Source organism: Drosophila elegans, unplaced genomic scaffold (assembly GCF_018152505.1).
Source record: "Drosophila elegans isolate 14027-0461.03 unplaced genomic scaffold, ASM1815250v1 contig_243, whole genome shotgun sequence".
NCBI classification, from domain to species: Eukaryota; Metazoa; Arthropoda; class Insecta; order Diptera; family Drosophilidae; genus Drosophila; species Drosophila elegans.
This window is the reverse complement of record NW_024545617.1, coordinates 28,764-53,613: the sequence shown is the minus strand read 5'-3', so window position 1 is coordinate 53,613 and position 24,850 is coordinate 28,764. Positions and strand designations below refer to the sequence as shown.

Sequence of the window (24,850 nt, the reverse complement as noted above, 5' to 3'; positions counted from 1 at the left end):
TTATTAGTGCTGTTGTTATATATATTATATATATATTATAAATGTTTCATATGCGCTCGGTTTTATGTGATATATTACCAGAGAGTTATATGGAAATGATAGATTTTAAATTTATCATAAAAATACAAATGATTTAACTCAATATTTATATTGGTTAATCAAAAATAATTGGTACATGTGTGAAATATATATGTATGGCGAAATAAAATGATATTTTAAAATGAAATATGTAAATATGAATTATATTATAGAATTATATATGAAAAAATTCTAGTTACTGTGGGCAAACGTGGCGTGTAACAAATATAAAGAATTTTAAAACGATTATGAAGCTAAACAAAGATAGCCATATTCGTATCAAGATTATTTTCCTCCCTCCTAAATGCAATTTAAAGAAAAATACTCTATAATAAATTTTGTATTACTAATTTCTATTTTAAAAAAATATGAAAGTAATATGAATTAAAAACATTATTCTGGTTGATCCTGCCAGTAGTTATATGCTTGTCTCAAAGATTAAGCCATGCATGTCTAAGTACACACGAATTAAAAGTGAAACCGCAAAAGGCTCATTATATCAGTTATGGTTCCTTAGATCGTTAACAGTTACTTGGATAACTGTGGTAATTCTAGAGCTAATACATGCAATTAAAACATGAACCTTATGGGACATGTGCTTTTATTAGGCTAAAACCAAGCGATCGCAAGATCGTTATACTGGTTGAACTCTAGATAACATGCAGATCGTATGGTCTTGTACCGACGACAGATCTTTCAAATGTCTGCCCTATCAACTTTTGATGGTAGTATCTAGGACTACCATGGTTGCAACGGGTAACGGGGAATCAGGGTTCGATTCCGGAGAGGGAGCCTGAGAAACGGCTACCACATCTAAGGAAGGCAGCAGGCGCGTAAATTACCCACTCCCAGCTCGGGGAGGTAGTGACGAAAAATAACAATACAGGACTCATATCCGAGGCCCTGTAATTGGAATGAGTACACTTTAAATCCTTTAACAAGGACCAATTGGAGGGCAAGTCTGGTGCCAGCAGCCGCGGTAATTCCAGCTCCAATAGCGTATATTAAAGTTGTTGCGGTTAAAACGTTCGTAGTTGAACTTGTGCTTCATACGGGTAGTACAACTTACAATTGTGGTTAGTACTATACCTTTATGTATGTAAGCGTATTACCGGTGGAGTTCTTATATATGTTTAAATACTTGTATTTTTTCATATGTTCCTCCTATTTAAAAACCTGCATTAGTGCTCTTAAACGAGTGTTATTGTGGGCCGGTACAATTACTTTGAACAAATTAGAGTGCTTAAAGCAGGCTTCAAATGCCTGAATATTCTGTGCATGGGATAATGAAATAAGACCTCTGTTCTGCTTTCATTGGTTTTCAGATCAAGAGGTAATGATTAATAGAAGCAGTTTGGGGGCATTAGTATTACGACGCGAGAGGTGAAATTCTTGGACCGTCGTAAGACTAACTTAAGCGAAAGCATTTGCCAAAGATGTTTTCATTAATCAAGAACGAAAGTTAGAGGTTCGAAGGCGATCAGATACCGCCCTAGTTCTAACCATAAACGATGCCAGCTAGCAATTGGGTGTAGCTACTTTTATGGCTCTCTCAGTCGCTTCCCGGGAAACCAAAGCTTTTGGGCTCCGGGGGAAGTATGGTTGCAAAGCTGAAACTTAAAGGAATTGACGGAAGGGCACCACCAGGAGTGGAGCCTGCGGCTTAATTTGACTCAACACGGGAAAACTTACCAGGTCCGAACATAAGTGTGTAAGACAGATTGATAGCTCTTTCTCGAATCTATGGGTGGTGGTGCATGGCCGTTCTTAGTTCGTGGAGTGATTTGTCTGGTTAATTCCGATAACGAACGAGACTCAAATATATTAAATAGATATCTTCAGGATTATGGTGTTGAAGCTTATATAGCCTTCATTCATGGTGGCAGTAAAATGTTTATTGTGTTTGAATGTGTTTATATAAGTGGAGCCGTACCTGTTGGTTTGTCCCATTATAAGGACACTAGCTTCTTAAATGGACAAATTGCGTCTAGCAATAATGAGATTGAGCAATAACAGGTCTGTGATGCCCTTAGATGTCCTGGGCTGCACGCGCTACAATGAAAGTATCAACGTGTATTTCCTAGACCGAGAGGTCCGGGTAAACCGCTGAACCACTTTCATGCTTGGGATTGTGAACTGAAACTGTTCACATGAACTTGGAATTCCCAGTAAGTGTGAGTCATTAACTCGCATTGATTACGTCCCTGCCCTTTGTACACACCGCCCGTCGCTACTACCGATTGAATTATTTAGTGAGGTCTCCGGACGTGATCACTGTGACGCCTTGCGTGTTACGGTTGTTTCGCAAAAGTTGACCGAACTTGATTATTTAGAGGAAGTAAAAGTCGTAACAAGGTTTCCGTAGGTGAACCTGCGGAAGGATCATTATTGTATAATATCTTTACCGTTAACACAAAATTTTGTATTATTTAATAATACAAAAAAAAAATAAATTTGCCAAAAAATATATTATATTATATAATCTATATATATATATATATATAAATATGTCAAAAAATATATCAAAAATATCTTATCTAATTTAAAGCGTTTTAATGAAAGAAAAAGTATAGTCCTATGGACTTAAATAGCTCGAGCAAATGGTGTCCAATGCCGAGTAATTATTATGAGATATCAATTACGAGTCGTGGGCGGAGGCTCTGATGTCCATAAAATAAAAATCGACCTGGCCAATCGATTAGAGATACAGATAGATAGAAGATATATATACGATATGTTAAATATATAATATATAATAGAATATAATATAATTACTTTGTGTGTATATGGACCATAATATACACGCGTTGCGCATATGTATTGTTCATCTAAGTTATGGGCATACATTGGTTAATGCAACAACCTAAAATATATAATGTTGTACCCGGTTAATAATCAGGTTAATGTTTTATATAAAATGCAATATATATCAAACTTAAATAGAAATAAAATGAAAAATGAAAATTGGTATTATATTGTTTATATGAAACTAAGACATTTCGCAACATTTATTTTAGGTATAAAAATACATTTATTGAAGGAATTGATATATGCCAGTAAAATGGTGTATTTTTAATTTCTTTCAATAAAAACACAATTGACGAAATTAAAAAAACAAATATTATAAAACTCTAAGCGGTGGATCACTCGGCTCATGGGTCGATGAAGAACGCAGCAAACTGTGCGTCATCGTGTGAACTGCAGGACACATGAACATCGACATTTTGAACGCATATCGCAGTCCATGCTGTTATGTACTTTAATTAATTTTATAGTGCTGCTTGGACTACATATGGTTGAGGGTTGTAAGACTATGCTAATTAAGTTGTTTATAAAATTTTTAAATAAAATTTATAAGCACATGGTATATTATTGGATAATTATTTATTATTCATAATATTAAAAAATATATGAAAAACATTAACTCACAATGGATGTGATAAACGAAGAAAAAATATTTTCGTTTTCAATCAAATGATACTGAGAAATGTCTAGCATAAAAAATGTTGAAATATTTTTCATCTAGAATTGTCTCTTATTAATGATTAGAAATTCGAAAGCTATTGGAAATGTTATTGCTCTTCGTTGGTTCTTTATAATTATCGAATTTATAAAATGTTTTCTCATTATATTTAAAGAATTAATTAATAAAAAGTTATATACAACCTCAACTCATATGGGACTACCCCCTGAATTTAAGCATATTAATTAGGGGAGGAAAAGAAACTAACAAGGATTTTCTTAGTAGCGGCGAGCGAAAAGAAATCAGTTCAGCACTAAGTCACTTTGTCTATATGGCAAATGTGAGATGCAGTGTATGGAGCGTCAATATTCTAGTATGAGAAATTAACGATTTAAGTCCTTCTTAAATGAGGCCATTTACCCATAGAGGGTGCCAGGCCCGTATAACGTTAATGATTACTAGATGATGTTTCCAAAGAGTCGTGTTGCTTGATAGTGCAGCACTAAGTGGGTGGTAAACTCCATCTAAAACTAAATATAACCATGAGACCGATAGTAAACAAGTACCGTGAGGGAAAGTTGAAAAGAACTCTGAATAGAGAGTTAAACAGTACGTGAAACTGCTTAGAGGTTAAGCCCGATGAACCTGAATATCCATTATGGAAAATTCATCATTAAAATTGTAATATTTAAACAATATTATGATAATAGTGTGCATTTTTTCCATATAAGGACATTGTAATCTATTAACATACAAAATTTATCATAAAATATGGCTTATAGTTTAATCCAATTAAAATGCTTGCGTTTTAACACAGATTAAATGTCATTAATTTGATAAAGTGTTGATAGATTTATATGAATACAGTGCGTTAATTTTTCGGAATTATATAATGGCATAATTATCATTGATTTTTGTGTTTATTATAAGCACTTGTATGATTAACAATGCGAAAGATTCAGGATACCTTCGGGACCCGTCTTGAAACACGGACCAAGGAGTCTAACATATGTGCAAGTTATTGGGATATAAACCTAATAGCGTAATTAACTTGACTAATAATGGGATTAGTTTTTTAACTATTTATAGCTAATTAACACAATCCCGGGGCGTTCTATATAGTTATGTATAATGATATTTATATTATTTATGCCTCTAACTGGAACGTACCTTGAGCATATATGCTGTGACCCGAAAGATGGTGAACTATACTTGATCAGGTTGAAGTCAGGGGAAACCCTGATGGAAGACCGAAACAGTTCTGACGTGCAAATCGATTGTCAGAATTGAGTATAGGGGCGAAAGACCAATCGAACCATCTAGTAGCTGGTTCCTTCCGAAGTTTCCCTCAGGATAGCTGGTGCATTTTAATGTTATATAAAATAATCTTATCTGGTAAAGCGAATGATTAGAGGCCTTAGGGTCGAAACGATCTTAACCTATTCTCAAACTTTAAATGGGTAAGAACCTTAACTTTCTTGATATGAAGTTTAAGGTTATGATATAATGTGCCCAGTGGGCCACTTTTGGTAAGCAGAACTGGCGCTGTGGGATGAACCAAACGTAATGTTACGGTGCCCAAATTAACAACTCATGCAGATACCATGAAAGGCGTTGGTTGCTTAAAACAGCAGGACGGTGATCATGGAAGTCGAAATCCGCTAAGGAGTGTGTAACAACTCACCTGCCGAAGCAACTAGCCCTTAAAATGGATGGCGCTTAAGTTGTATACCTATACATTACCGCTAAAGTAGATGATTTATATTACTTGTAATATAAATTTTGAAACTTTAGTGAGTAGGAAGGTACAATGGTATGCGTAGAAGTGTTTGGCGTAAGCCTGCATGGAGCTGCCATTGGTACAGATCTTGGTGGTAGTAGCAAATAATCGAATGAGACCTTGGAGGACTGAAGTGGAGAAGGGTTTCGTGTGAACAGTGGTTGATCACGAGTTAGTCGGTCCTAAGTTCAAGGCGAAAGCCGAAAATTTTCAAGTAAAACAAAAAGCAAACTATTAAGAAACACAAATAATAATAAAAGGCAAAAATAATATACTTGAATAATTTTGAACGAAAGGGAATACGGTTCCAATTCCGTAACCTGTTGAGTATCCGTTTGTTATTAAATATGGGCCTCGTGCTCATCCTGGCAACAGGAACGACCATAAAGAAGCCGTCGAGAGATATCGGAAGAGTTTTCTTTTCTGTTTTATAGCCGTACTACCATGGAAGTCTTTCGCAGAGAGATATGGTAGATGGGCTAGAAGAGCATGACATATACTGTTGTGTCGATATTTTCTCCTCGGACCTTGAAAATTTATGGTGGGGACACGCAAACTTCTCAACAGGCCGTACCAATATCCGCAGCTGGTCTCCAAGGTGAAGAGTCTCTAGTCGATAGAATAATGTAGGTAAGGGAAGTCGGCAAATTAGATCCGTAACTTCGGGATAAGGATTGGCTCTGAAGATTGAGATAGTCGGGCTTGATTGGGAAACAATAACATGGTTTATGTGCTCGTTCTGGGTAAATAGAGTTTCTTTCATTTATGGAAGTTACTTGTTCCCCGGATAGTTTAGTTACGTAGCCAATTGTGGAACTTTCTTGCTAAAATTTTTAAGAATACATTAATTGGGTCAAACCAATTAGTTCTTATTAATTATAACGATTATCAATTAACAATCAATTCAGAACTGGCACGGACTTGGGGAATCCGACTGTCTAATTAAAACAAAGCATTGTGATGGCCCTAGCGGGTGTTGACACAATGTGATTTCTGCCCAGTGCTCTGAATGTCAAAGTGAAGAAATTCAAGTAAGCGCGGGTCAACGGCGGGAGTAACTATGACTCTCTTAAGGTAGCCAAATGCCTCGTCATCTAATTAGTGACGCGCATGAATGGATTAACGAGATTCCTACTGTCCCTATCTACTATCTAGCGAAACCACAGCCAAGGACGCAAAATTAGCGGGGAAAGAAGACCCTTTTGAGCTTGACTCTAATCTGGCAGTGTAAGGAGACATAAGAGGTGTAGAATAAGTGGGAGATATTAGACCTCGGTTTGGTATCGCCAATGAAATACCACTACTCTTATTGTTTCCTTACTTACTTGATTAAATGGAACGTGTATCATTTCCTAGCCATTATACGGATATATTTATTATATCTTATGGTATTGGGTTTTGATGCAAGCTTCTTGATCAAAGTATCACGAGTTTGTTATATAATCGCAAACAAATTCTTTAATAAAAGGAGTGCATTTATGTATTTTTGATTTGAAAATTTGGTATAACTCCAATTACTCAGGTATGATCCAATTCAAGGACATTGCCAGGTAGGGAGTTTGACTGGGGCGGTACATCTCTCAAATAATAACGGAGGTGTCCCAAGGCCAGCTCAGTGCGGACAGAAACCACACATAGAGCAAAAGGGCAAATGCTGACTTGATCTCGGTGTTCAGTACACACAGGGACAGCAAAAGCTCGGCCTATCGATCCTTTTGGTTTAAAGAGTTTTTAACAAGAGGTGTCAGAAAAGTTACCATAGGGATAACTGGCTTGTGGCGGCCAAGCGTTCATAGCGACGTCGCTTTTTGATCCTTCGATGTCGGCTCTTCCTATCATTGTGAAGCAAAATTCACCAAGCGTTGGATTGTTCACCCATGCAAGGGAACGTGAGCTGGGTTTAGACCGTCGTGAGACAGGTTAGTTTTACCCTACTAATGACAAAACGTTGTTGCGACAGCATTCCTGCGTAGTACGAGAGGAACCGCAGGTACGGACCAATGGCACAATACTTGTTCGAGCGAACAGTGGTATGACGCTACGTCCGTTGGATTATGCCTGAACGCCTCTAAGGTCGTATCCGTGCTGGACTGCAATGATAAATAAGGGGCAATTTGCATTGTATGGCTTTCTAAACCATTTAAAGTTTATAATTTATTTTATGAACGACAATGGATGTGATGCCAATGTAATTTGTAACATAGTAAATTGGGAGGATCTTCGATCACCTGATGCCGCGCTAGTTACATATAAAAACATTATTTAATACAATGACAAAGCCTAGAATCAATTGTAAACGACTTTTGTAACAGGCAAGGTGTTGTAAGTGGTTGAGCAGCTGCCATACTGCGATCCACTGAAGCTTATCCTTTGCTTGATGATTCGATAATAAATATATATATATATAATATATAACATAATCAATTTAAATTATCATCATATATGTTTGATAGTTTTTGTTGTTATATATTATTTATATATTTTATTAGGAGGAGGAGGTTAAATATGATATGGATTAGATATAACCTAATTAAACAGGTAGCCAAATGCATCGTCATCTTAATAGTGACGCGAATGTGTGATATTATATATCTTAAGAGTATAAGTCACATACAGTAGCCTAATGTTCTATCGTCATCTATTTAGTGACGCAGATATAAATTGTCAAAATATAATAAGTCTTGCTTGATAGCAAAACTTATGTCTCTTATTAAAGGCAAATGAAATGATATCTATGCATATTAAAGAAGAAAGAATTATAAAGCCATATAAATAAACATATTTTAATATGAAAAATATGAATCTAAAAACTACACAAGTCTTTTTTGGTAGCCAAATGAATCGTCATCTACTTAGTGACGCATATAATAAAATGTCAAATTAAAAGAGTCTTACTACAAGTCTTTTTGGTAGCCAAATGAATCGTCATTTACTTAGTGACGCATATAATAAAATGTCAAATTAAAAGAGTCTTACTACAAGTCCCTTTATTAAAGGCGGCAAATTAAACGGTATATATATTTATTTTAAATATATATATACAATTTGAAAAAAAACTAAAACGAAAAATTGCATACATATTAAAAAGACTTTTAATATGAAAATACGAGCCTAAAAACTACAAGTCACTTATGGTAGCCAAATGCATCGTCATCTTAATAGTGACGCGAATGTGAAAACAAATGCCGAGTGCTGAAGTTCCAGGTAAGAGCTTAGATATTATATATCTTAGGACTATAAGTCACATACAGTAGCCAAATGAATCGTCATCTATTTAGTGACGCAGATATAAATTGTCAAAATATAATAAGTCTTGCTTGATAGCAAAACTAATGTCTCTTATTAAAGGCAAATGAAATGATATCTATGCATATTAAATAAGAAGAAAGAATTATTAATACAAGTCATTTTTGGTAGCCAAATGAATCGTCATCTTACTTAGTGACGCATATAAACAAATCTCAAATTAAAAGAGTCTTATTTATATTATAAATATATACAAATATACAAAAAAAAATGTTCCATATGAAAAATTTGAGTCTAAAAACTACAAGTCCCTTATGGTTGCCAAATGGAATCGTCATCTACTTAGTGACGCTGATAAAAAATTGTCAAAGTAACAAGATTTACTAAAAGTTTCGAATTAATAAATGAAATGAATATGAAATGAAATGAAATGAAATGGAATGGAATGGAATGAAATGAAATGAAATGAAATTTAATATATTTAATATTAAAAAAATATATCTATATTCATTTGGGTAAATTGAGAATATCCATACAATGGATTGCTTATAGTAAAGCAACAAAATATATGGGTATTTCTCAGAACATATAATATTAATATGATTTTGTGAATTCCTATAATAAATAACATTCATATATATGAAAATGTTATCATATATCAATATTATTGATATATTATATATGGAATGTATGGAAAATATAAAATATTCCTTCAATTTCCTCAAGCATATGGAGGAAATTCATATGAAGGCAGACTTTTAGTACTGTAAACACGCAGTTTAAAGACGGCGTGTCCAAAAACATATATAGGGTAGTGCCTGTTGGCTGGCAACCAAATATATGGGTATTTCTCAGAACATATAAAATTAATATTATATTGTGAATACCTATAATAAATAACATTCATATATATGAAAATGTTGTAATATATCAATATTATTGATATATTATATATGAAATGTATGGAAAATATAAAATATTCCTTCAATTTCCTCAAGTATATGGAGGAAATTCATATGAAGGGAGACTTTTAGTACTGTAAACATGCAGTTTAAAGACGGCGTGTCCAAAAACATATATAGGGTAGTGCCTGTTGGCTGGCAACCAAATATATGGGTATTTCTCAGAACATATAAAATTAATATTATATTGTGAATACCTATAATAAATAACATTCATATATATGAAAATGTTGTAATATATCAATATTATTGATATATTATATATGAAATGTATGGAAAATATAAAATATTCCTTCAATTTCCTCAAGTATATGGAGGAAATTCATATGAAGGAGACTTTTAGTACTGTAAACATGCAGTTTAAAGACGGCGTGTCCAAAAACATATATAGGGTAGTGCCTGTTGGCTGGCAACCAAATATATGGGTATTTCTCAGAACATATATAATTAATATTATATTGTGAATACCTATAATAAATAACATTCATATATATGAAAATGTTGTAATAAATCAATATTATTGATATAATATATATGAAATGTATGGAAAATGTGAAACATATCGATATTGATCAATATTAGTTGAGATATCCCATATGTTGGGTGGCAAATAGAATTGAAAATACCCGATTTCAAGACAACGTGTCGAAAAACACATATAGGATGGTCAGTGGTTGTCCATCTATAGTTGAACAAAATTTATGATATCCATATAATTTTGTCAATTTAATAGCAAAATTAAATATTTTCCGTATGTTTTGTATCTTGATTCTTGCGAATACGAGACTTGGCTTGATACGGTTAATATTAAGTGTCATCACTTTTTAGATAATAATGTTGAAAACGAAAGCCAAGGTTGTATATATTATTATATGGCAACAATTGTTTTCCGACCTTTATCGTTAATCTAATTCAGGCTAATGTTATTATTAGTGCTGTTGTTATATATATTATATATATATTATAAATGTTTCATATGCGCTCGGTTTTATGTGATATATTACCAGAGAGTTATATGGAAATGATAGATTTTAAATTTATCATAAAAATACAAATGATTTAACTCAATATTTATATTGGTTAATCAAAAATAATTGGTACATGTGTGAAATATATATGTATGGCGAAATAAAATGATATTTTAAAATGAAATATGTAAATATGAATTATATTATAGAATTATATATGAAAAAATTCTAGTTACTGTGGGCAAACGTGGCGTGTAACAAATATAAAGAATTTTAAAACGATTATGAAGCTAAACAAAGATAGCCATATTCGTATCAAGATTATTTTCCTCCCTCCTAAATGCAATTTAAAGAAAAATACTCTATAATAAATTTTGTATTACTAATTTCTATTTTAAAAAAATATGAAAGTAATATGAATTAAAAACATTATTCTGGTTGATCCTGCCAGTAGTTATATGCTTGTCTCAAAGATTAAGCCATGCATGTCTAAGTACACACGAATTAAAAGTGAAACCGCAAAAGGCTCATTATATCAGTTATGGTTCCTTAGATCGTTAACAGTTACTTGGATAACTGTGGTAATTCTAGAGCTAATACATGCAATTAAAACATGAACCTTATGGGACATGTGCTTTTATTAGGCTAAAACCAAGCGATCGCAAGATCGTTATACTGGTTGAACTCTAGATAACATGCAGATCGTATGGTCTTGTACCGACGACAGATCTTTCAAATGTCTGCCCTATCAACTTTTGATGGTAGTATCTAGGACTACCATGGTTGCAACGGGTAACGGGGAATCAGGGTTCGATTCCGGAGAGGGAGCCTGAGAAACGGCTACCACATCTAAGGAAGGCAGCAGGCGCGTAAATTACCCACTCCCAGCTCGGGGAGGTAGTGACGAAAAATAACAATACAGGACTCATATCCGAGGCCCTGTAATTGGAATGAGTACACTTTAAATCCTTTAACAAGGACCAATTGGAGGGCAAGTCTGGTGCCAGCAGCCGCGGTAATTCCAGCTCCAATAGCGTATATTAAAGTTGTTGCGGTTAAAACGTTCGTAGTTGAACTTGTGCTTCATACGGGTAGTACAACTTACAATTGTGGTTAGTACTATACCTTTATGTATGTAAGCGTATTACCGGTGGAGTTCTTATATATGTTTAAATACTTGTATTTTTTCATATGTTCCTCCTATTTAAAAACCTGCATTAGTGCTCTTAAACGAGTGTTATTGTGGGCCGGTACAATTACTTTGAACAAATTAGAGTGCTTAAAGCAGGCTTCAAATGCCTGAATATTCTGTGCATGGGATAATGAAATAAGACCTCTGTTCTGCTTTCATTGGTTTTCAGATCAAGAGGTAATGATTAATAGAAGCAGTTTGGGGGCATTAGTATTACGACGCGAGAGGTGAAATTCTTGGACCGTCGTAAGACTAACTTAAGCGAAAGCATTTGCCAAAGATGTTTTCATTAATCAAGAACGAAAGTTAGAGGTTCGAAGGCGATCAGATACCGCCCTAGTTCTAACCATAAACGATGCCAGCTAGCAATTGGGTGTAGCTACTTTTATGGCTCTCTCAGTCGCTTCCCGGGAAACCAAAGCTTTTGGGCTCCGGGGGAAGTATGGTTGCAAAGCTGAAACTTAAAGGAATTGACGGAAGGGCACCACCAGGAGTGGAGCCTGCGGCTTAATTTGACTCAACACGGGAAAACTTACCAGGTCCGAACATAAGTGTGTAAGACAGATTGATAGCTCTTTCTCGAATCTATGGGTGGTGGTGCATGGCCGTTCTTAGTTCGTGGAGTGATTTGTCTGGTTAATTCCGATAACGAACGAGACTCAAATATATTAAATAGATATCTTCAGGATTATGGTGTTGAAGCTTATATAGCCTTCATTCATGGTGGCAGTAAAATGTTTATTGTGTTTGAATGTGTTTATATAAGTGGAGCCGTACCTGTTGGTTTGTCCCATTATAAGGACACTAGCTTCTTAAATGGACAAATTGCGTCTAGCAATAATGAGATTGAGCAATAACAGGTCTGTGATGCCCTTAGATGTCCTGGGCTGCACGCGCGCTACAATGAAAGTATCAACGTGTATTTCCTAGACCGAGAGGTCCGGGTAAACCGCTGAACCACTTTCATGCTTGGGATTGTGAACTGAAACTGTTCACATGAACTTGGAATTCCCAGTAAGTGTGAGTCATTAACTCGCATTGATTACGTCCCTGCCCTTTGTACACACCGCCCGTCGCTACTACCGATTGAATTATTTAGTGAGGTCTCCGGACGTGATCACTGTGACGCCTTGCGTGTTACGGTTGTTTCGCAAAAGTTGACCGAACTTGATTATTTAGAGGAAGTAAAAGTCGTAACAAGGTTTCCGTAGGTGAACCTGCGGAAGGATCATTATTGTATAATATCTTTACCGTTAACACAAAATTTTGTATTATTTAATAATACAAAAAAAAATAAATTTGCCAAAAAATATATTATATTATATAATCTATATATATATATATATATAAATATGTCAAAAAATATATCAAAAATATCTTATCTAATTTAAAGCGTTTTAATGAAAGAAAAGTATAGTCCTATGGACTTAAATAGCTCGAGCAAATGGTGTCCAATGCCGAGTAATTATTATGAGATATCAATTACGAGTCGTGGGCGGAGGCTCTGATGTCCATAAAATAAAAATCGACCTGGCCAATCGATTAGAGATACAGATAGATAGAAGATATATATACGATATGTTAAATATATAATATATAATAGAATATAATATAATTACTTTGTGTGTATATGGACCATAATATACACGCGTTGCGCATATGTATTGTTCATCTAAGTTATGGGCATACATTGGTTAATGCAACAACCTAAAATATATAATGTTGTACCCGGTTAATAATCAGGTTAATGTTTTATATAAAATGCAATATATATCAAACTTAAATAGAAATAAAATGAAAAATGAAAATTGGTATTATATTGTTTATATGAAACTAAGACATTTCGCAACATTTATTTTAGGTATAAAAATACATTTATTGAAGGAATTGATATATGCCAGTAAAATGGTGTATTTTTAATTTCTTTCAATAAAAACACAATTGACGAAATTAAAAAAACAAATATTATAAAACTCTAAGCGGTGGATCACTCGGCTCATGGGTCGATGAAGAACGCAGCAAACTGTGCGTCATCGTGTGAACTGCAGGACACATGAACATCGACATTTTGAACGCATATCGCAGTCCATGCTGTTATGTACTTTAATTAATTTTATAGTGCTGCTTGGACTACATATGGTTGAGGGTTGTAAGACTATGCTAATTAAGTTGTTTATAAAATTTTTAAATAAAATTTATAAGCACATGGTATATTATTGGATAATTATTTATTATTCATAATATTAAAAAATATATGAAAAACATTAACTCACAATGGATGTGATAAACGAAGAAAAATATTTTCGTTTTCAATCAAATGATACTGAGAAATGTCTAGCATAAAAAATGTTGAAATATTTTTCATCTAGAATTGTCTCTTATTAATGATTAGAAATTCGAAAGCTATTGGAAATGTTATTGCTCTTCGTTGGTTCTTTATAATTATCGAATTTATAAAATGTTTTCTCATTATATTTAAAGAATTAATTAATAAAAAGTTATATACAACCTCAACTCATATGGGACTACCCCCTGAATTTAAGCATATTAATTAGGGGAGGAAAAGAAACTAACAAGGATTTTCTTAGTAGCGGCGAGCGAAAAGAAATCAGTTCAGCACTAAGTCACTTTGTCTATATGGCAAATGTGAGATGCAGTGTATGGAGCGTCAATATTCTAGTATGAGAAATTAACGATTTAAGTCCTTCTTAAATGAGGCCATTTACCCATAGAGGGTGCCAGGCCCGTATAACGTTAATGATTACTAGATGATGTTTCCAAAGAGTCGTGTTGCTTGATAGTGCAGCACTAAGTGGGTGGTAAACTCCATCTAAAACTAAATATAACCATGAGACCGATAGTAAACAAGTACCGTGAGGGAAAGTTGAAAAGAACTCTGAATAGAGAGTTAAACAGTACGTGAAACTGCTTAGAGGTTAAGCCCGATGAACCTGAATATCCATTATGGAAAATTCATCATTAAAATTGTAATATTTAAACAATATTATGATAATAGTGTGCATTTTTTCCATATAAGGACATTGTAATCTATTAACATACAAAATTTATCATAAAATATGGCTTATAGTTTAATCCAATTAAAATGCTTGCGTTTTAACACAGATTAAATGTCATTAATTTGATAAAGTGTTGATAGATTTATATGAATACAGTGCGTTAATTTTTCGGAATTATATAATGGCATAATTATCATTGATTTTTGTGTTTATTATAAGCACTTGTATGATTAACAATGCGAAAGATTCAGGATACCTTCGGGACCCGTCTTGAAACACGGACCAAGGAGTCTAACATATGTGCAAGTTATTGGGATATAAACCTAATAGCGTAATTAACTTGACTAATAATGGGATTAGTTTTTTAACTATTTATAGCTAATTAACACAATCCCGGGGCGTTCTATATAGTTATGTATAATGATATTTATATTATTTATGCCTCTAACTGGAACGTACCTTGAGCATATATGCTGTGACCCGAAAGATGGTGAACTATACTTGATCAGGTTGAAGTCAGGGGAAACCCTGATGGAAGACCGAAACAGTTCTGACGTGCAAATCGATTGTCAGAATTGAGTATAGGGGCGAAAGACCAATCGAACCATCTAGTAGCTGGTTCCTTCCGAAGTTTCCCTCAGGATAGCTGGTGCATTTTAATGTTATATAAAATAATCTTATCTGGTAAAGCGAATGATTAGAGGCCTTAGGGTCGAAACGATCTTAACCTATTCTCAAACTTTAAATGGGTAAGAACCTTAACTTTCTTGATATGAAGTTTAAGGTTATGATATAATGTGCCCAGTGGGCCACTTTTGGTAAGCAGAACTGGCGCTGTGGGATGAACCAAACGTAATGTTACGGTGCCCAAATTAACAACTCATGCAGATACCATGAAAGGCGTTGGTTGCTTAAAACAGCAGGACGGTGATCATGGAAGTCGAAATCCGCTAAGGAGTGTGTAACAACTCACCTGCCGAAGCAACTAGCCCTTAAAATGGATGGCGCTTAAGTTGTATACCTATACATTACCGCTAAAGTAGATGATTTATATTACTTGTAATATAAATTTTGAAACTTTAGTGAGTAGGAAGGTACAATGGTATGCGTAGAAGTGTTTGGCGTAAGCCTGCATGGAGCTGCCATTGGTACAGATCTTGGTGGTAGTAGCAAATAATCGAATGAGACCTTGGAGGACTGAAGTGGAGAAGGGTTTCGTGTGAACAGTGGTTGATCACGAGTTAGTCGGTCCTAAGTTCAAGGCGAAAGCCGAAAATTTTCAAGTAAAACAAAAAGCAAACTATTAAGAAACACAAATAATAATAAAAGGCAAAAATAATATACTTGAATAATTTTGAACGAAAGGGAATACGGTTCCAATTCCGTAACCTGTTGAGTATCCGTTTGTTATTAAATATGGGCCTCGTGCTCATCCTGGCAACAGGAACGACCATAAAGAAGCCGTCGAGAGATATCGGAAGAGTTTTCTTTTCTGTTTTATAGCCGTACTACCATGGAAGTCTTTCGCAGAGAGATATGGTAGATGGGCTAGAAGAGCATGACATATACTGTTGTGTCGATATTTTCTCCTCGGACCTTGAAAATTTATGGTGGGGACACGCAAACTTCTCAACAGGCCGTACCAATATCCGCAGCTGGTCTCCAAGGTGAAGAGTCTCTAGTCGATAGAATAATGTAGGTAAGGGAAGTCGGCAAATTAGATCCGTAACTTCGGGATAAGGATTGGCTCTGAAGATTGAGATAGTCGGGCTTGATTGGGAAACAATAACATGGTTTATGTGCTCGTTCTGGGTAAATAGAGTTTCTTTCATTTATGGAAGTTACTTGTTCCCCGGATAGTTTAGTTACGTAGCCAATTGTGGAACTTTCTTGCTAAAATTTTTAAGAATACTAATTGGGTCAAACCAATTAGTTCTTATTAATTATAACGATTATCAATTAACAATCAATTCAGAACTGGCACGGACTTGGGGAATCCGACTGTCTAATTAAAACAAAGCATTGTGATGGCCCTAGCGGGTGTTGACACAATGTGATTTCTGCCCAGTGCTCTGAATGTCAAAGTGAAGAAATTCAAGTAAGCGCGGGTCAACGGCGGGAGTAACTATGACTCTCTTAAGGTAGCCAAATGCCTCGTCATCTAATTAGTGACGCGCATGAATGGATTAACGAGATTCCTACTGTCCCTATCTACTCACAGTCGGTCTTGGAAAGTTTCGGTGAGCGGACGTGTTTTTCGTGCGCTCCTGTGTGATTTTTGATATCGGCTAAAATACGCGGAATTTAATTCCAAAAAGTGAATTCAGTCCTCAAGGGGTTTCAAAAGGAAGAATACGGTGCGTTTTTCGCGTTTGTGCGTTCTGTATTTGCGCGGAAAATCGCGTTTTTCGGCTGGAAATTTTCCATTGCGCCACGTGCGTTTTGGAAAAAGTGAGCGCGTCGCTCTCTGAGAGAGAGCAGTGCTGTGCCAAATCAGCTGTTAAACAGCTGTTTAGCGGGTGTGTGTCCCGGCTAACTGCTGGAGTTGCCACCTCGTTGACGGGAGTGTGTAACCGACTTTGGTGAGTAGTTTATACAAAAACCGAAAGCGTAAAATAGCTCCGCCAGATGGCGTCGGCTATCCCGAAAGGGGTCGCCAGCATGAGCGCTTCAGAAAGCGAGATGTCGGCGTCTAGCCGATCAAGCAGCGCAACGAGGGATGCAGGCAGAGGTCGCCGTAAAGGCAAGCGCGGCAAGGGTACGCCGCGTGATGCCTCGCAGGCTAAAGTTGCTGCTGTGCATGGAGCAACTGGCTGCCCGGAGCCGATGCTTGAGGAGACGCTCTCCTCATTGGAGGGGCAAGGAGCCTGATGCCGCTGGCAGCCATGGAGGCTGCTGAAATCTGCCGCGAAGCCTGCCACGAAGCCTGCCGCGTCAACCGCCGCAAAGACTGCTAAGGATGTTGCAGCTGGGATTGCCGCGAGGAGCGCCGCCATTCTGGCTGAGGCCAGCTTGGCGTCTGCTGCCTTGTCACGAGCTAGGGAAGCCCGCGTCGTTTCGGTAACGACGGCCGCCCATGCGACCGAAGTGCCGAAATCGAGCGCCACGAGTGTAGTCGCTGCCGGACACGCTGCCGTGCTACATGAGCTTTCCACAGCTCAGAAGATGGCTAGGCGTGGCATGCTCTTGATGAGCCACGAGCAAGCTAGCTGGATGTCTGAGGCCTTAAGTCGCTACGACGAACTAGTCGTGGCACTTATGTTGCGCTGCGGAGCACTGGAGTCCCGCCTGGCTATGCCGCCACCGGCTGCCCCCACGGTTGCCACATATGCAGCCACCGCTGCTTTGGGCACACACCTTGTTGCCCCTCGTGCGGTCCCAGTCGCCCCCGTTGCTGCCCCACGACCAGCGAAAATTCGCGAAACGTGGTCGGCAGTAGTGGCCTGCGACGACCCGGCGCTGTCAGGTAGACAGATTGCGGATAAAGTCCGTAAGGAAGTTGCTCCAGCCCTTGGAGTAAGGGTGCACGAGGTGCGCGAGCTGAAGCGAGGAGGTGCGATAATTCGCACGCCATCGCAGGTGGAGCTAACCAAAGTGGTTGCCTCCACTAAGTTCGCCGAGGTGGGCCTTAAAGTGGCCAAGAACCCCGCGGAGAAGGCGAGGGTGACGGTGTTCGATGTGGACACGTCCGTAGGACCTGAGGAGTTCATGATGGAGTTGAAGGAGAAGAACTTCGAGGATTTGCCCTTGAAGGACTTTCAAAAGGCGGTGCACCTGGCGACAAAGCCCTGGTCTGCAGCTGACGGTGCCACAGTCAACGTGGCACTGGAAGTAAACGACGAGGCGCTGGCTGTACTTGATGTAGGCAGGGTCTACATCAAGTGGTTCTCATACCGTTGCCGATCGCTGGTCCGCACCTATGCTTGCCATAGGTGTGTTGGATTTGACCACAAGGTGCAGAACTGCCGGTTCAAGGAGAACGTCTGCCGTCAGTGCGGAGAGAGCGGCCACACCGCAGCAAAGTGCACCAAACCGGTGGACTGCCGGAACTGCCGCCATAAAGGGCTGCCCTCAGGGCATTACATGCTCTCGGGTGCATGCCCGATATACGGCGCGGTGCTAGCGAGGGTGCAGGCTAGACACTAATATGTTTAGCCTCATCCAAGCGAATTGTGGTCGAAGCCGTGAGGCGGTCCCCGATCTTTCAGTTCGGATGAGAGAATCGGGGCATCTCTTTGCGCTGATCCAGGAGCCCTACGTGGACTACAGAGGAGAAATCGTCGGATTTCCTGCCGACATGCGTGTCTTTAAGGACACCAACAGCAAGGCTGCCATCGCTGTTGACGACCCAGATGCCATCTGCATGCCGATTGCACAACTGACAACGACGCTCGGAGTATGCGTGAGAGTCACGGGAAGATATGGCACAATCTTCTTGTGCTCCGTATACTGCCGTTTTGGAGCGGACATCAATCCCTACATCGGATACCTGGATGCGGTTCTGCTGCTGGCCAGCAGAAACCCAACTATCCTCGGCCTAGATGCGAACGCAGTATCCCCTATGTGGTTCAGCAAAATCCCAGATAACACTGGGACTAGCGAGAATCGCAGAAGGGGTCAGCTGCTAGCAGAGTGGGTACTTGGAAATCGAGCCGGAGTGCTCAACGTTGCCAGCCAGGAGTACACGTTTGATAACTACACTGAGCCCAGACGCCAGAGTGATATCGACGTGACCTTCGTCAATGATGCAGCCTGTACATGGGCAACGTACGACTGGAGAGTGATCCCGTGGGAATCGAGTGATCACAACATGATCAATGTTGAGATTACACCCGACCCAAGCAGTGCAATTGAGAACTTAGTTCTTGTACCGCAGTGGAAACTCTCCAGGGCGAATTGGCGAAGATTCGGAATAGGAATCAGGAGTGCAATCGAGGGAATACAGGACTTGGAATCGCCGTTGGACGACCGGATTTCTGCCCTACGCACTATTGTACAGGAAGTGTGCGATGGAGTGTTAGGACGCAGAAGACCGCGAGCTAGGGGAAAGGTAATATGGTGGACACCTGAACTGAATACCAAGCGCCAAGAGGTCAGGAGACTGAGGCGAAGGCTACAGGAAGCGCGCCGGGGTGGCACCGGTGACGCTGGGCAACTTGCTGCTGAACTGAGGCTTGCCTCAGGACAGTACAAGAAGCTCATCCTGGCGGTCAAGGAGAAAAACTGGCGAGACTTCGTGGGACAGAACAGAGATGACCCATGGGGGCACGTCTACCGTATCTGCCGAGGTCGCAAGAAGACAACCGAAATTGGGTGCCTTCGTTCGGGTGGTGAGCTTGTCGTAACATGGCACGACAGTGCAAGTGTGCTTCTTCGTAACTTTTTTCCAGTTGCGGAGATGACAGCACCAATCGCCATCCCGGACGTTGCCCCACCGGCCCTCGAAGCATTCGAGGTTGATGCATGCGTCGCCAGGCTGAAGAGCAGACGCTCTCCTGGCATGGACGGCATCACGGGCGGGATTGTCAAAGAGGTATGGCGTGCCATCCCTCAGCATCTAACAGAGCTGTACTCTCGCTGCCTTTCGGAAGGACACTTTCCTACCGAGTGGAAGCATCCGAGAGTGATACCTCTGGTGAAGGCGCCTGATAAGGACAGGAGTGATCCTGCCTCTTATCGAGGCATTTGCCTTTTGCCAGTGTTTGGAAAGGTACTTGAGGGAATCATGGTGAATCGGGTAAAGGACTTATTACCGGATAGATGCAGATGGCAATTTGGGTTTACCCCTGGACGCTGCGTGGAGGACGCCTGGAAGCACGTAACGAGTTCAGTTGCTGCCAGTACGGCGAAACATGTTCTCGGAATTTTCGTGGACTTTAAAGGTGCCTTTGACCATGTTGAATGGAGCGCAGTGCTCGATCGACTCATTGGCGTTGGCTGTCGAGAAATCCGCTTGTGGAACAGCTTTTTCTCCGGTCGACGCGCAAGCATCGTTAGCAGATATGAAGTAGCCACAGTCCCTGTCACACGGGGCTGCCCGCAAGGGTCTATTAGTGGTCCATTCATATGGAACCTACTGATGGATGTGCTGCTTCAGCGCTTGGAGACACATTGTGGCTTAAGTGCATATGCAGACGACTTACTTCTCCTTGTTGAAGGGAGGAGTCGTGATGACATCGAGCGGAAAGGGAACGGAGATGATGGAAATCGTCGGAGCCTGGGGAGCTGAAGTTGGAGTGAGTGTGTCGACCAGCAAGACGGCAATCATGTTGCTCAAAGGCAAATTAGACCCGAGGAGACCCCCTACGGTACGGCTGGCTGGAGCCAGCCTGCCGTACGTACAGGAATACCGGTACCTTGGTATCACAATTGGCGAGCGGTTGAGTTTCCTACCTCACATAGAGGTTTTGCGAGACCGACTGGCGGGTGTCACGGCAGCACTGGCACGTGTACTGCGGGTGGACTGGGGACTCAGCCCCCGCGCGAAGCGTGTTATCTACGCCGGTCTAATGACACCTTGCGTGCTATTTGGTGCCTCGGTTTGGTACAACAAGGTGAGTCGAGGCAAAGGCCGAGACCGTCTTTTATCGTGCCAAAGGTTAATCCTTTTAGGATGCCTACCGGTTTGCCGCACAGTGTCCACAGTGGCACTGCAGGTGCTTGCTGGTGCTCCTCCAATGGATTTGGATGCACACCGAAGTGCAATTAAATTCAAGCTCAGGAAAGGAGTGTCTCTAAGTGACAGCGACTGGCTTTCCGGACAGGACCTTTCGGAATTGGACTGGAACAGCAAAAAGGCGTTGTTAGACGAACGTCTGCTAAATGAGTGGCAGCTCAGATGGGATGGTGCGATACACGGTCGTGTGACGCACAAATTCTTCCCAGAGGCAGCGTTCGTTTACAATAGGAAAGACTTTGGTTTTACCCTAAGAGCCGGATTTTTGCTGACAGGACATGGGTCGCTGAACGCATTTCTGATGGGGAGAAGTCTCAGCAACACACCAGCATGCTCATGCGGTGGGGAGCTGGAAGACTGGCTGCACATTTTATGTGTTTGCCCCCTTTACGCGGACTTGCGCCATTTGGAGGCACTAGGCGTTGTACAGGAACAAGGCAGCTGGAATGTGACGGGAATAGTTGAGACCCCTGAAAGGATGCGTCTCCTAGGAACGTTCGCACAGGCAGTCTTCGAGAGGCGGAGGATGGATCCATCGAGGGAATAACCCCGGGGACACTGGACAGGACCGAATTTGCGGATGACGCGTTGCGGAGGAGGGGCTTTTAGCCTGCGGTGCCGTGTGGCTAGCGGCGAAGAATACTGCCACAGCTTGTCATTGCTTGTCGTAGGAGGCGACTAATATGGCACTGGGGCACCCTATCCGGGCTTGTCGGAGCCAAAGGGGGAGGGCCTACCGAGCCCTTAATTTCGGTACCACGGGTTGGGCAGTTCCAAGGCTGCCCATTGAGGTCGGCCCCCTTGTGGGAGTATCGTGGTGGCTGTGGTTGACACCCATATCGCGGGTAGAACTCTCGGGTTCGACGTGGAGTTGCGTTATACAACTCGGGTGCTGTGACCCATAGAGCAGTAGAGATTTTAGATGATCTCGCCCCTCAGCAAGGGGGAGTGTTTGCCCGACAAGTAAACACTCAAATTGACACCGGGGTGGTTGCTATGTACATAGCTATAGCTTCTAGTCCGGGGCGTTGGTCTGGCGCTTAACCTAGACACATGCACTATATATTCACTTGGAGGTGTGTTATGTGCTCACTTGTGGGTGCATGATATATCAACTTATGGGTATATTAGAGTGCCGTGGTTGTAATCCCTTCAGTGTGGAACACGCCACGTAAAATAAGTGTCGGAGAGATCTGATTTACACCTGTCCCTATCTACTATCTAGCGAAACCACAGCCAAGGGAACGGGCTTGGAATAATTAGCGGGGAAAGAAGACCCTTTTGAGCTTGACTCTAATCTGGCAGTGTAAGGAGACATAAGAGGTGTAGAATAAGTGGGAGATATTAGACCTCGGTTTGGTATCGCCAATGAAATACCACTACTCTTATTGTTTCCTTACTTACTTGATTAAATGGAACGTGTATCATTTCCTAGCCATTATACGGATATATTTATTATATCTTATGGTATTGGGTTTTGATGCAAGCTTCTTGATCAAAGTATCACGAGTTTGTTATATAATCGCAAACAAATTCTTTAATAAAAGGAGTGCATTTATGTATTTTTGATTTGAAAATTTGGTATAACTCCAATTACTCAGGTATGATCCAATTCAAGGACATTGCCAGGTAGGGAGTTTGACTGGGGCGGTACATCTCTCAAATAATAACGGAGGTGTCCCAAGGCCAGCTCAGTGCGGACAGAAACCACACATAGAGCAAAAGGGCAAATGCTGACTTGATCTCGGTGTTCAGTACACACAGGGACAGCAAAAGCTCGGCCTATCGATCCTTTTGGTTTAAAGAGTTTTTAACAAGAGGTGTCAGAAAAGTTACCATAGGGATAACTGGCTTGTGGCGGCCAAGCGTTCATAGCGACGTCGCTTTTTGATCCTTCGATGTCGGCTCTTCCTATCATTGTGAAGCAAAATTCACCAAGCGTTGGATTGTTCACCCATGCAAGGGAACGTGAGCTGGGTTTAGACCGTCGTGAGACAGGTTAGTTTTACCCTACTAATGACAAAACGTTGTTGCGACAGCATTCCTGCGTAGTACGAGAGGAACCGCAGGTACGGACCAATGGCACAATACTTGTTCGAGCGAACAGTGGTATGACGCTACGTCCGTTGGATTATGCCTGAACGCCTCTAAGGTCGTATCCGTGCTGGACTGCAATGATAAATAAGGGGCAATTTGCATTGTATGGCTTTCTAAACCATTTAAAGTTTATAATTTATTTTATGAACGACAATGGATGTGATGCCAATGTAATTTGTAACATAGTAAATTGGGAGGATCTTCGATCACCTGATGCCGCGCTAGTTACATATAAAAACATTATTTAATACAATGACAAAGCCTAGAATCAATTGTAAACGACTTTTGTAACAGGCAAGGTGTTGTAAGTGGTTGAGCAGCTGCCATACTGCGATCCACTGAAGCTTATCCTTTGCTTGATGATTCGATAATAAATATATATATATATAATATATAACATAATCAATTTAAATTATCATCATATATGTTTGATAGTTTTTGTTGTTATATATTATTTATATATTTTATTAGGAGGAGGAGGTTAAATATGATATGGATTAGATATAACCTAATTAAACAGGTAGCCAAATGCATCGTCATCTTAATAGTGACGCGAATGTGTGATATTATATATCTTAAGAGTATAAGTCACATACAGTAGCCTAATGTTCTATCGTCATCTATTTAGTGACGCAGATATAAATTGTCAAAATATAATAAGTCTTGCTTGATAGCAAAACTTATGTCTCTTATTAAAGGCAAATGAAATGATATCTATGCATATTAAAGAAGAAAGAATTATAAAGCCATATAAATAAACATATTTTAATATGAAAAATATGAATCTAAAAACTACACAAGTCTTTTTTGGTAGCCAAATGAATCGTCATCTACTTAGTGACGCATATAATAAAATGTCAAATTAAAAGAGTCTTACTACAAGTCTTTTTTGGTAGCCAAATGAATCGTCATTTACTTAGTGACGCATATAATAAAATGTCAAATTAAAAGAGTCTTACTACAAGTCCCTTTATTAAAGGCGGCAAATTAAACGGTATATATATTTATTTTAAATATATATATACAATTTGAAAAAAAACTAAAACGAAAAATTGCATACATATTAAAAAGACTTTTAATATGAAAAATACGAGCCTAAAAACTACAAGTCACTTATGGTAGCCAAATGCATCGTCATCTTAATAGTGACGCGAATGTGAAAACAAATGCCGAGTGCTGAAGTTCCAGGTAAGAGCTTAGATATTATATATCTTAGGACTATAAGTCACATACAGTAGCCAAATGAATCGTCATCTATTTAGTGACGCAGATATAAATTGTCAAAATATAATAAGTCTTGCTTGATAGCAAAACTAATGTCTCTTATTAAAGGCAAATGAAATGATATCTATGCATATTAAATAAGAAGAA

General features: G+C 39.3%; 5 non-coding genes and 1 pseudogene across 5 annotated transcripts; all 6 read left to right on the top strand.

The window, feature by feature from the left end:
• Positions 1 to 473: 473 nt before the first annotated feature.
• On the top strand, positions 474 to 2,466 carry LOC121467214. Its single transcript, XR_005977352.1, has one exon. It is a non-coding gene; the product is annotated as a small subunit ribosomal RNA (ribosomal RNA).
• A 739-nt stretch (positions 2,467 to 3,205) lies between these two features.
• On the top strand, positions 3,206 to 3,384 carry LOC121467224. The gene has a single exon (XR_005977359.1). It is a non-coding gene; the product is annotated as a 5.8S ribosomal RNA (ribosomal RNA).
• A 356-nt stretch (positions 3,385 to 3,740) lies between these two features.
• Positions 3,741 to 7,707, top strand: LOC121467219. The gene has a single exon (XR_005977357.1). It is a non-coding gene; the product is annotated as a large subunit ribosomal RNA (ribosomal RNA).
• A 3,221-nt stretch (positions 7,708 to 10,928) lies between these two features.
• LOC121467209 lies at positions 10,929 to 12,923 on the top strand. Its single transcript, XR_005977347.1, has one exon. It is a non-coding gene; the product is annotated as a small subunit ribosomal RNA (ribosomal RNA).
• A 737-nt stretch (positions 12,924 to 13,660) lies between these two features.
• Positions 13,661 to 13,839, top strand: LOC121467223. The gene has a single exon (XR_005977358.1). It is a non-coding gene; the product is annotated as a 5.8S ribosomal RNA (ribosomal RNA).
• Positions 13,840 to 14,194: 355 nt separating this feature from the next.
• LOC121467222 lies at positions 14,195 to 23,847 on the top strand (annotated as a pseudogene).
• Positions 23,848 to 24,850: the final 1,003 nt, after the last annotated feature.